This window comes from Aquarana catesbeiana, linkage group LG03 (genome assembly GCF_042186555.1).
Source record: "Aquarana catesbeiana isolate 2022-GZ linkage group LG03, ASM4218655v1, whole genome shotgun sequence".
Classification (NCBI taxonomy): Eukaryota; Metazoa; Chordata; class Amphibia; order Anura; family Ranidae; genus Aquarana; species Aquarana catesbeiana.
Genome location: NC_133326.1, coordinates 236,652,770 through 236,666,570, shown reverse-complemented (window position 1 = coordinate 236,666,570; position 13,801 = coordinate 236,652,770).

Below are 13,801 nucleotides of genomic sequence, written 5' to 3'. Positions count from 1 at the left end.
AAATGATATTTTCTACTGTTATAAAAAAAATCCAATAAACTCAATTTTAGTCATACATTTAGGCCAAAATGTATTCGGTCACATGTTTTTGGTAAAAAAAAGTCAATAAGCGTATATTTATTGGTTTGCGCAAAAGTTATAGCGTCTACAAACTAGGGTACATTTTCTGTAATTTACACAGCTTTTAGTTTATGACTGCCTATGTCATTTCTTGAGGTGCTAAAATGGCAGGGCAGTACAAACCCCCCCCAAATGACCCCATTTTGGAAAGTAGACACCCCAAGGAAATTGCTGAGAGGCATGTTGAACCCATTGAATATTTATTTTTTTTGTCCCGAGTGATTGAATAATGACAAAAAAAAAAAATATTTACAAAACGTTGTCACTAAATGATATATTGCTCACACAGGCCATGGGCATATGTGGAATTGCACCCCAAAATACATTTAGCTGCTTCTCCTGAGTATGAGGATACCACATGTGTGGGACTTTTTGGGAGCCTAGCCGCATACGGGGCCCCGAAAACCAAGCACCGCCTTCAGGATTTCTAAGGGCGTAAAGTTGTGATTTCACTCCTCACTACCTATCACAGTTTTGAAGGCCATAAAATGCCCAGATGGCACAACCCCCCCCCCCCCCCCCAAATGACCCCATTTTGGAAAGTAGACACCCCAAGCTATTTGCTGAGAGGCATGTTGAGTCCATGGAATATTTTATATTTTGACACAAGTTGCGGGAAAGTGACGATTTTTGCACAAAGTTGTCACTAAATGATATATTGCTCAAACATGCCATGGGCATATGTGGAATTACACCCCAAAATATATTCTGCTGCTACACCTGAGTACGGAGATAACACGTGTGGGACTTTTAGGGAGCCTAGCTTCATACGGGGCCCCGAAATCCAATCACCGCCTTCAGGATTTCTAAGGGCGTAAATTTTTGATTTCACTCCTCACTACCTATCACAGTTTCGAAGGCCATAAAATGCCAAGATAGCACAAAACCCCCCAAAATGACCCAATTTTGGAAAGTAGACACCCCAGGCTATTTGCTGAGAGGCATGGTGAGTATTTTGCAGCTCTCATTTGTTTTTGAAAATGAAGAAAGACAAGAAAAATGTATTTTTTTTTTTTCTTTTTTCAATTTTCAAAAGTTTGTGACAAAAAGTGAGGTCTGCAAAATACTCACTATACCTCTCAGCAAATAGCTGGGGGTGTCTATTTTCCAAAATGGGGTCATTTGGGGGGGGGGGGGGGTTGTGCCATCTGGGCATTCCATGGTCTCCGGAACTGTGATAGGCAGTGAAGAGTGAAATCAAAAATTTATGCCCTTAGAAAGCCTGAAGGCGGTGCTTGGTTTTCGGGGTCCCGTACGCGGCTAGGAGGCTCCCAAAAAGTCTCACACATGTGGTATCCCCGTACTCAGGAGAAGCAAGAGAATTTATTTTGGGGTGTAATTTCACATATTCCCATGGCATGTTTGAGGAATATATCATCATTTAGTGACAACTTTGTGCATAAAAAAAAAAAAAAAAATTGTCTTTTTCCCGCAACTTGTGTCACAATATAAAATATTCCATGGACTCGACATGCCTCTCAGCAAATAGCTTGGAGTGTCTACTTTCCAAAATGGGGTCATTTGGGGGGGTTTTGAACTGTCCTGGCATTTTATGCACAATATTTAGAAGCTTATGTCACACATCACCCACTCTTCTAACCACTTGAAGACAAAGCCCTTTCTGACACTTTTTGTTTACATGAAAAAAATATTTTTTTTTGCAAGAAAATTACTTTGAACCCCCAAACATTATATATTTTTTTAAAGCAAATGCCCTACAGATTAAAATGGTGGGTGTTTCATTTTTTTTTTCACACAGTAATTGCGCAGCGATTTTTCAAACGCATTTTTTGGGGAAAAAACACACTTTTTAAAATTTTAATGCACTAAAACACACTATATTGCCCAAATGTTTGATGAAATAAAAAAGATGATCTTAGGCCGAGTACATGGATACCAAACATGACATGCTTTAAAATTGCGCACAAACGTGCAGTGGCGACAAACTAAATACATTTTTAAAAGCCTTTAAAAACCACTTTAGATTTACAGAGGAGGTCTACTGCTAAAATTACTGCCCTCGATCGGACCTTCGCGGTGATACCTCACATGCATGGTGCAATTGCTGTTTACATTTGACGCCAGACCGACGATTGCGTTCGCCTTTGCGCGAGAGCAGGGGGGCACAGGGGTGCTTTTTTTTTATTTTTTTATTTTTTTTTATTTTTAAACTGTTCCTTTCATTTTTATGTTTTTTAATCATTTTTATTGTTATCTCAGGGAATGTAAATATCCCCTATGATAGCAATAGGTTAGTGACAGGTACTCTTTTTTTAAAAAATTGGGGTCTATTAGACCTTAGATCTCTCCTCTGCCCTCAAAGCATCTGACCACACCAAGATCGGTGTGATAAAATGCTTTCCCAATTTCCCAATGGCGCTGTTTACATCCGGCGAAATCTAAGTCATGAAATGCTCGTAGCTTCCGGTTTCTTAGGCCATAGAGATGTTTGGAGCCATTCTGGTCTCTGATCAGCTCTATGGTCAGCTGGCTGAATCACTGGCTGCATTTTCAGGTTCCCTGTTGGGACAGGAGAGCCAGAGAAAAACATGGAAGATGGTGGGGGGGGGGCATTCTCTCCCACTGCTTGTAAAAGCAGTCTAGAGGCTAATTAGCCGCTAGGATTGCTTTTACATGAAAGCTGACCGCTGGCTGAAAAGAATGATACCAAGATGATACCTAAACCTGCAGGCATCATTCTGGTATAACCACTCAAAGTCCAGCAACATACCAGTATGTTGCTGGTCCTTGTTGGGCATATATTGTAAACTTTTTTTTCATGCAGCCTGTGGGCTGAACGAAAAAAAGATATTGATCGGTGGGTATGCCCACCATTAGAATACCTCCCTTCATCCACCCACTTCTAATGATAGGCATACATGCACCGTATATATGCCGAAGCATGGGGGCATCCTCCCGCAAAAGGCAGGAGCAAATCGCTCCTCCCACCACTGCTGCCCCCACGCTTCGGCATATATGCTGAAGTATGTAACTGTGGTGGTGAAATCACCTCTGACAGCGCTGGAGTCATGGCTTTATATATCGTGGGAGCAAATGCTGTTGCTGTCAAGGTAAATAAATCCGCGCTGCAGCTGAATGGCGTACCTGAAAACAAAAAAATGGTTAAAACACAGTAAACTATAAAAAAATTACATACCTGAAAAGCAAACATGATAAAACATAACAACAATAAAACATTGCAGAATAGAATACAGTAAAAAAGAGCAGAACAATAGAGAGAGAATAGAGAGAGCGAGAGAGAGAACAATAAAACGACAACTATTTTTGGTTTTTTTATTTTATATTTTTTTTTGTGTATTTTTTTTTTACTTTTTTTTTTTATAACGGTAACTTTTAAAACTGTAACGGTTCCAGGTTTGGGTCTCTCAAAATGCGATGGCATCTTGGGAGACCCTGTGAAAGTGTGTCCTAGTCTGTGCAATGCTGTACCCTACGCTAAAACTCAACTAGTGTATGGTAGTGCTCAAAAAATTCACCAATGCAAAGACCAGGATTGCCAGGACAGGAGGGACAATAATACCGGATGTCACGCCTAAATCCGCGCTTTCTGTAGACACGACATTTTCTTTGGGGGGGCTCGATGGGTAGGGGTACTTGGGAGGACATATTGAAAATGCCTCTCATGCAGCCGGCTTACTGCATTTGGTTGGGGAAGGTGAGGTGGAGCACCGTCTGGAAACAGAAGGGCTCTTCCTGGAATGTAAGGAAGGATCCAGTCCGTCCTGAAGCTCTGTATAGCACATGAGCATTCAGCAAAGCCAATTGAAATAAATAAACAGACACTTTTTTGTACCAGCGTCTGGCCTTACGGGCAACTAGGTACGGTGCCAACAACTGGTCGTTGAGGTCCACCCCTCCCATATTTTGGTTATATTCGTAGACACAGAGGGGTTTCTCCACAACACCAGTCGCCTTAGTAATTTGGACCGTCGTGTCTGCATGAAGGGAGGTGAGAACGAAAACATTCTTCTTATCCCTCCACTTCATAGCGAGCAAATTATTACACTGCAAGCAGGCTCTCTCCCCCAGCCTAAGAGGGGAATCTACAAGCCGCTGGGGAAAGCCCCGGCGATTAGGTCGCACGGTGCCACATGCTCCAATCTGCTGATCAAACAAGTGACTAAAAAGTGGCACGCTCGTGTAATAATTGTCCACATATAAATGGTACCCCTTTCCGAATAAGGGTGACACCAAGTCCCACACTATCTTGCCAGCACGTCCTATGTAGTCAGGGCAGTTTGTCGGCTCTACGTGACTATCTTTGCCCTCGTAAACCATAAAACTACATGTATAGCCTGTGGCCCTATAACACAGAGCTTATACATCGTGACCCCGTATCTGGCACGCTTGCTGGGAAGGTACTGTTTGAATGACAAGCGGCCAGAAAATTTAATCAGGGACTCATCAACGCAGACAACTTGATAGGGAGTAAACAAATCTGCAAAACGTTGGTTGAAGTGGTTTACGAGGGGCCAATTTTGTAGAGCCGATCGTATTCAGGGTCTCCACGAGGACGACAGAGTTCATTGTCACTGAAGTGCATGAACCGCAAAATCTGCTCGTATCGTGCCCTAGCCATGGAGGCAGAGAACACGGTCGCATGGTAAATTGGGTCAGTGGACCAATATGACCGCAACTTACTCTTTTTATTCAAGCCCATGTTGAGGGTAAGGCCCAGAAAGAGCTTAAATTCGGAGACCGTAATTTGGTCTCCAATTTCCGCAAGGGAGGACTGGGGATTAGCGGCGATGTGTTGACCAGCGTATAAATTGCTTTGGTCCACAATAGATCTATAGAGATCTTCGGTGAAAAACAGTGAATAAAAATCCAGTGGCGTAAAATCAACTGTTTCCACCTGAATTCCGGGTTGGCCAGTGAACGGGGGCAGTACGGGTGCTGCAGAAGTGGTGGGTTCCCAATTCGGATTGGCGAATGCAGCAGGAAGGGCACTATGGGCACGATGGGCCTGTCTTTGTCTTCTTGGTGGCAGCGGGACACTACTTGTGCTTGCCACCTCGCCAGCTTGAACTGCACTTATGGGACTCGCCACGTCACCACGTGATACTGCAGTGCTGGATATACGACCAGGGTGTACTAGGCCGCTGGTGCTTGCCAGTTCAGGTACGCCTGACCTTAGCAGGGACCACAACTCCGTCGTCAGAGCTATCTGTCATGGAGCCGCTGTCCTCTACAGGATCGTATTCTGAGCCTGAATCTGACAGATGAGTGACTTCCTCTTCACTATCTGTCATGCTCAGAAACCTGTAGGCCTCTTCACTAGTGTACCTTCGATTTGCCATTTTGGACTCTAAATTTAGGGGTACACTAGTGAGACTCACAGGCAAAAAAGCTCCTGACTCTCAGCGACTGTATCAAAACGCTACCAAAAAACTTAGCGATCGCAGGGATCAGGCCTGACTCTGCGAACGCTGCAGTTATGTGTGCTTAGTGTTTTGTAAGTGACAGTTATTGATCGATACTGCACTTGGGTGGGCTGGGCCGAGGGGCAAAACGCAGGTGGTAGCAGGTATCTGGGCTGATCCCGCTAACACTGCGTTTTTGAGGACCCTAAACTGCTGGGGATGCTAGTATAGATCTGATCGGATCAGATATCGATCCGTTCAGATACTATAGCACTAAGGGAGGTGTATGCTGCGTGCGTGGGTGTTAGCGGTACTGGCGCTAATCTGACGCTGCCTGGGGCAACGCAGACCTTATCTGACCCTAAAAACTTAACTCATATCACCGCCGGGCAATTAGGGGGTTAAACCTTTATTAGGTAATAAACGGCGGGTGCCCTAAAACTATAGAAAACAAACAAACTAACCAGCGTCACCCGTAACGCTTATACGGTGATCGCTGGTGAAAGGGTTAACTAGGGGGCAATCAAGGGGTTAAAACCTTTAGTAGGTAGTATATGGGGGTCCCTGTCGCTATAAAACACTGACAGCGAACCTATATACTTACCTCCCTAACTAGCGTCACCTGTGTCACTAATATAGCGATCAGAAAAACGATCGCTTAGCGACACTGGCAACGGGGGGTGATCAAGGGGTTAACCTTTATTAGGGGGGGTTAGGGGGATACCCTGGACCTAAAGGGGGGTACCCCAGACCTAAAGGGGGCTAACCTAACTGCCCTAACACTTATAACTGTCACAAACTGACACCAATGCAAAAAAAAACTGCTATTGGTGTCAGTGTGACAGGGGGTACAGGGGGGGGATAGGGGGTGAAAAGTGTGCCTGGCATGTTCTTCTGTTAGTGTAGTGTTTGTGTAACTTACATTGATGTCTTCTCTCCTCGGCGCCGGAACTAAAAGACCGGCTCGAGGAGAGATGACATCACTTCCTCTCCCTCTGTTTACATTACAGAGGGAGAGGAAGTCTTTCATTGGCCAGGAGCGATCGCGAGGGGGGAGCCACGAATGAGTGGCCTCCCCCTCACCTTTGATCGCCCCTGACCTCAATCCGACCGCCGCAGGCACCGGGGGGGGGGGTCCGATCGGACCCCCCACCCGCGGGAAGGCAAGGACGTACATGTATGTCCTTTTGCCTGCCCGTGCCGCTCTGCCGACGTACATCGTCGTGCGGCGGTCGCCAAGTGGTTAAAGCCATGCTCCAAATCATTGTGGGAGATGTAGTGAATGAGGAAGTGACTCATGTGCTTAAACTCAGTATGTGAACTACTGACCCACAATGCCGAGTTCACTTACCCACAATGCCAGGTCAGCAGGTCAGAGAACAGCCTGCTGGGTAGGCAAATAAAAGGGGCAGCATGGCCATTTTTCCGGCATCTTGGGACGCCATTCAAAGGCCTTCCTGCAGGGAGGTCTGTGTGTGACCGACAGACTGCGGCCTGGAAGGCACAGAGCCTAATCGTTTGGCCTCTGAGGAGCTCCAGAGCACAGTCAGCTGGACCAGCCTGCGGATGGACCGGAGGATCCAAGATTTCTAGAGGTTTCCTGCATTACAGTCACCGGACATCAGAAGGAGCGGTGCAGTGTGATGGCGCCAGCTTGGATCGGGACTGAGATATCAGGAAAGGAGCCTTGCAAGCATCGGGACCTGTGTTGTGAGCGGGCACTTGCCCAGATCAGTAGAGTGCACTGTTATTGTGTGATTTGGTTACAGTCTGCTGGTGAGACCTGTAGTCTCACAGAAGTGATCTTACTTATTCACAGGCCGCATGCAGTGGAACTTTGACATTTGTTTCTCTATGCTATAAAGTCCACGCAGAATTACACTCACTGCTAAGAAGGAAGTGATATAAGGGCCTTATATTTACAAGTACTCAATTATCAGCACCTCCTTATTCTACAGTTTGTTCTCTACTTGTTTCTCCCCATTTGGATTTACAAATACTGCAGTCTAATACCATTAAGCTAGCGAAGATTCTGAAGACAAGGAACTTTTATCACCATTTATTCTACATCTGCAACATTGCATTATCATCTAGGGGGAGCCCTTGAGTACAGGACATAAATATATTGTATTGTGCTGTTGCATGTTCATAGCATTGTGCTGCAGTATTGGTATGTGTATGTGCTCGGAGGTTTCAGTGGGAAGGTGCTCAGTATAGCTGTTGTTTGGTATTGAGTACCTGTCCCACTGTGCACCTGTTTGCATATGGCAATTATTCAGATTGTGTAGAATATTAGAAAACACATTTTTCCTTACAACACAAGCCTTTATTTTATGCATAGATTATTAGAATAATAATAGTGACATTTGGGTGGACCAAGCCTTCTAATGACAGCCTGCAGGCCAAAGCATTAATGTTTCTTGTGCTCAATTTATGAAATGTGATTGCTTGCTGGAGTTATTTCACTATTTTGCCATGTTACATTTAAAAATATTTTGAAGATCCTGAGAACATTTTCATTATTTTTACATCAACATCAAGCATTGCTAGTAATTGTATTTGACACAATAGTAAGGTAAACAGCAATCTATTTTTCTGAATTTACTTTCAATCTGTATTATGACTGTAAAACATTGATTTTATGCCTATTGTTGTTTTAAAGGGAATCTACTGTGTATATCTTTAAAATAAGAGCTTGTTTTAAAGTAGAAGGCTAGGCTATACCATACCCAGTCTTTTTAAATGCTGCCTCCCCATTGCCTTTCATATTATTATCTCAGTCTAAATACCTATTTTATGTGATCATGTGACTGCAAAGCCCCATCTCCTCTGTGTAATGTACGGCAAGTAGAAAGGACTGTCCTCCCCTCTGACAATACCTAAAGTAGTGAATGCCGTTGGGTGATGTCTCTGCTCTATGGAATTCTGCCCCATTGTCCCCACTGCACAATAAAAGGGGAGGAGGAAAAAAGGTTGATTTTTGCTAAAATATATGAAAGGCAATGGGAGGAAATAGGGAGGCAGCATTTAAAAAATGGGGTATTGTACAGCCTAAACTTCTACCTTATGTTGTTATTGTAACTATGATAGGAGTCACTTTGGGCAGAGGGGCCTGTGGAACCCAGAGGTCGGGAAACTCCTTTTTCAGCTCCCCAGGTTCCTCTTATGTGTAAGTCCCCCAGTGTCTATTAGGGGCACAGGGTGACCGAGAACCCCAGTCGCAGTATTCACAGACATACAGGAGCGCTGTACTGGCAGAGGGGAGGGGGGGAGAGAACACAGTCCAGTGCTAGAAGTGTCTAAGAGAGGAGGAGAGAGCCAGGAGGCTCTCTGAACAGGTAAAAATAAACAAGCTGCTGCAGCAGTGAGTAGACATGACAATGAATTAGATCAGCAAAATCTGTCATCTGTACAGACCATCTTCAGCTGGGGCATACCCTGCCTCGCAGTCACATGTATACGGTACATGTCCCTGTGGGACAGGGAATTCCCTCGCCGCAGATGATTGGCCTGTAAACATGACAACTTCCTGGCGGGAACACACTAACAAAGGTTTTAACTTGTCTTCGCTCTACCCCAAGCTTGTTTAATTTTTCAGTTGGGCTTTAATGCAGTGAAACATATGTTGCTGCTCAAAACTGAGTTTCACGTCTTTGTTTGCATGATCTTCTCCTGTTGCAGCCTTAAAGAGGAAGTAAACCCTGATAGGTTTTACTTCCTCATTATTCCCCTGCAAAGTAAAATCATAATGGGCTAGTATGCATACTAGCTCATTATGTTGCACTTACCTGCAAACAAAGCCCGTGCTGTAAACGATGTCCCCGCTGGTGGCCGCGTCCATCTTTACCCCTCTTCCTTCTGGGGCCATGGACTGCAGCCCTGTGACTGGCTGGAATTGCGTGACGTCACTCCTGCGCATGCTCTTGGCAGCCAACAGTCATGGGCCCTATAGAAACGGCATGATCGTGCCCTTTCTTTTTCAAAATTTTTATTGAGTATTACACAAGTACTAGAGGTAGATGAGAAATGGGTACAGCGCTGCTCCGATGATGTTGAAAAATTATAACACAATAAGCAGCTAACACACCTCTAAGACAAAGAAGTAGAAAATCAACAAGTATAAAAATAGTGTAGCGCTAAGTGTCAAAGTAGGAAATTTTAAAGGAGAGCCATCTTACAATGGCCAGAAAATAAACCAAAACAGAAAATACTTCAAAAAATTCAGTAGAAAGTGACTCAATGAAAAAATTAATAAATATTGCAAAGTGACATGTAATACATAATAGCAAATACACCAGTGAGAGGTGAAAATGAAACCAAAGTATAAATGTATATATAAATAATTAATCAACTGTGAATAGAGTCCATATATATTCTAAAAAATATATTCCTGATAAAAGTCCAAAACCACCACCAACAGTCTCTGAGGATTAGCTGATGAAGACAACACCGGAGTATCACTGGTGGGTAAGGACGGTAAAAACCCCAAATCGATTGTGACGTCTAAGTGTGTATCAAAACCATCACCATAGCATCTGAAGAGGCTTACCGGAAGCAGGGGACTTGAACAGACATATGTCTTACAAGTCAAAAAAGCTTGTTTAGCCACCGAGGCTGGCAGGATAGGACATCAGGTATCTACAGCTTCAAATGGGGAAGGAGAGGGATCTACCAACAGCTTCTATGGTTTGATAGGTAGTAAAGAATTTCTTTGTCATACCCTTTAACTCATTATTAGCCAAAGAGATGGAGGTGATCTTATCAGAAACTGAACTTGTGGCCAAGTACAGACCAGTTGGATAAGCATTCAAACAACAGCCCGATAAATCTTAAAGGCAGATTTCATTCGTAAAGAGGAAAAACTGCTCAGCTCCATCGAGACCCACAGAAGGAGCTCCCAAGCTACTCTGGCGCTTTTAGCAGCCTGATACTGGGACTTCATACTGGGAGAGGCTTAACCCAGCTGGCAGCTGCCTGGAGGCAGAGGGGGGAACATAGCACTGCTTACTCTTCACTGGTGCGTGGAGGTATGAGGACAAAAAGAGGTATTTTGTCCTCATACCTCCACGCACCAGTGAAGAGTAAGCAGTGCTATGTTCCCCCCTCTGCCTCCAGGCAGCTGCCAGCTGGGTTAAGCCTCTCCCAGTACGAAGTCCCAGTATCAGGCTGCTAAAAGCGCCAGAGTAGCTTGGGAGCTCCTTCTGTGGGTCTCGATGGAGCTGAGCAGTTTTTCCTCTTTACGAATGAAATCTGCCTTTAAGATTTATCGGGCTGTTGTTTGAATGCTTATCCAACTGGTCTGTACTTGGCCACAAGTTCAGTTTCTGATAAGATCACCTCCATCTCTTTGGCTAATAATGAGTTAAAGGGTATGACAAAGAAATTCTTTACTACCTATCAAACCATAGAAGCTGTTGGTAGATCCCTCTCCTTCCCCATTTGAAGCTGTAGATACCTGATGTCCTATCCTGCCAGCCTCGGTGGCTAAACAAGCTTTTTTGACTTGTAAGACATATGTCTGTTCAAGTCCCCTGCTTCCGGTAAGCCTCTTCAGATGCTATGGTGATGGTTTTGATACACACTTAGACGTCACAATCGATTTGGGGTTTTTACCGTCCTTACCCACCAGTGATACTCCGGTGTTGTCTTCATCAGCTAATCCTCAGAGACTGTTGGTGGTGGTTTTGGACTTTTATCAGGAATATATTTTTTAGAATATATATGGACTCTATTCACAGTTGATTAATTATTTATATATACATTTATACTTTGGTTTCATTTTCACCTCTCACTGGTGTATTTGCTATTATGTATTACATGTCACTTTGCAATATTTATTAATTTTTTCATTGAGTCACTTTCTACTGAATTTTTTGAAGTATTTTCTGTTTTGGTTTATTTTCTGGCCATTGTAAGATGGCTCTCCTTTAAAATTTAAAATTTCCTACTTTGACACTTAGCGCTACACTATTTTTATACTTGTTAGTATTACACAAGTACAATAACAGTTTTAGATCAATAACATTTGTGGTGAAACAATGAGTATAAGAACAGGTAACGAGGCTTCTCAAGTACAGAATAATTGGCAAGCGATATCCTTTAGGACTGTTTGGTGATGCAATATACATTCTAGTGGTTTAATCTCAGGCTTTGAATTTCATCAGTTTTAAACTGTGAGTTGAGTGTGTGTTTTCCATAAAGATTTTATTCAGTTTAAAGACATACATAAACAGAACAAATCCGATGCATACTTCTTATAACAAAATATATCTATAACATCAAATTGGTACTCTTTAAAGATACTTAGGGAAACATTCTGAGACATAGTGAACAAGAACTGAACTTGTAATAGACCAGTAGTGTGTAGGGGCAGAGGATCTCTTTCTCATTTTTTCACCCCCCCCCTCCCCCTCTGGGTACCAACCAAATAAGGGGACAGGTAATTGGTTCATTCTCGACCAACAGGTAATGCTATGTGCATCGCAATAAGGCTAATCAGGTATCAAAAGGAGGGTACCATAACGTAGAATAAATCATGTATGTTCGTTTAGTATCTTATGAAAGAATATGCCTAGCATCAGAAAGGACAAAAAGAATAGAGAAAGAAAAGTACAAACAGAAGAGAGAACTAGGGGTAAAGAGACGTGGGGGGGAAGATAAGGGAGAGAGGGGAACTCATAGGGGGGGAAGAACAAAAAAAAAAAAAAAAAAGGGGGGATATCAGAAGGAGACCTAAGTAGACCCACGCTCGCCCCCCCCAACCCCATCCCCCGATACCCCATCAACCAGCTCAGAGGTCATTTAGTCACTCTGCGAAGTGTATTGACGGTATCTCTCAGTGGTAGTGAAATGTGACCAGCAGGCTCAACGCATAGAGAATTTATGAACTCTGTCATGTGCAATATGGATCAGTTCCTCCATCTCTTTAATGTTTGAAATTTTTGCGAGCCATTCCTTGATCGTTGGGGCGCGGGTGGACTGCCACAGTTTGGGTATACAAAGTTTGGCCGCATTGACCATGTGCATGGCAAGAGATTTAAAATAATCCCCTCTGGGAAGAGAGGTATGATGTAGGAGAAATTGGGCTGGGGTGTAATCTAGATTAAATGTTGTGACGTGTGTGATGATGCTGTGGACCTCCCTCCAAAATGGTTGAAGGATCTCACAACCCCACCACACATGCAACATAGTGCCTATCTCCGTACCACACCTCCAACAAGTGTTAGGGATGGCAGGCGAGAACTTGTGTAAACGCGAGGGGGTTCTATACCATCTAGTGATCACTTTATAGCAGTTTTCTTGGATAGCCACATTTAGCGATCCTTTATGTGTGTAGTCATCTATAGCGTTCCAGTCTTCCGTAGTCAGTGGAGTGTTTAGGTCTCTGGTCCAAGACAATTGTGATGGAGTCGGGGTCTCGGTGGGCGTTTCCGATATCAGGGTGTGTAGGAGAGAAATTAAGTGTCTCTGTGGTAGTTTGCGATGGCATAAGGTCTCGAATGGTGTAAGGTGTCTTGTCCATTTTGTTAAAGGGGCCTGAGTCTCCAGAAAGTGTCTAATCTGTCTATAAGTCCAAAAGGAGAAAGAGGAAGTTTTAGAAAGCGACCTCAGTGTTTCTGGGGAGATTGGTTTTCCACTGGAGAAAAAGTGCTGAGCCAACACGTCCTCAAAGGGCCATTCCTGTTTGAGAAAGTTGTTAGATATCCCAGGTGGAAATTCAGGGTTTCCTCTAAGGGTCGTTAGAGGCCTTTGGGAAGATGTGGAATTGCCACTCAGCAAAGACTTCTTATGAGCTAAAAGGGATGGGTAAATTAGCGGGTGAGTCATGACGGGGTGTAACCAGTTTTTGGAGGGGAGCCAAGGAAGAAGATGTAGCGGCCCAGAAACAAAAGCACTTTCAAGGAATACCCATGACTTGAGAGAGGCATGGATATTCCAATCCGTGTTTCTTGTAAGATGGCAAGCCACATAGTACTTATATGAATCAGGCAATCCTATCCCTCCCTTCGATTTGGATAGCGTTAGGCGTGCGTATTTGATGCGAGGAGGAGAGTTTCTCCAAAGAAAGACAGAGCAAGCCTTGCGATAGGTCACGAAAAAAGATGTTGATAAAGAGATCGGGACTGCTTGCATTAAGTAAAGTAGATGAGGTAAGATGATCATCTTGATCAGGGCAGAGCAACCAAACCATGAAATGTTTAAGCCTGACCACTCCTTTAAAAGATTTTGGATCTTCATAATTGCCGGATGATGGTTAACGAGATAGAGATCAGATAGCCGGGTAGGAATTTGGATGC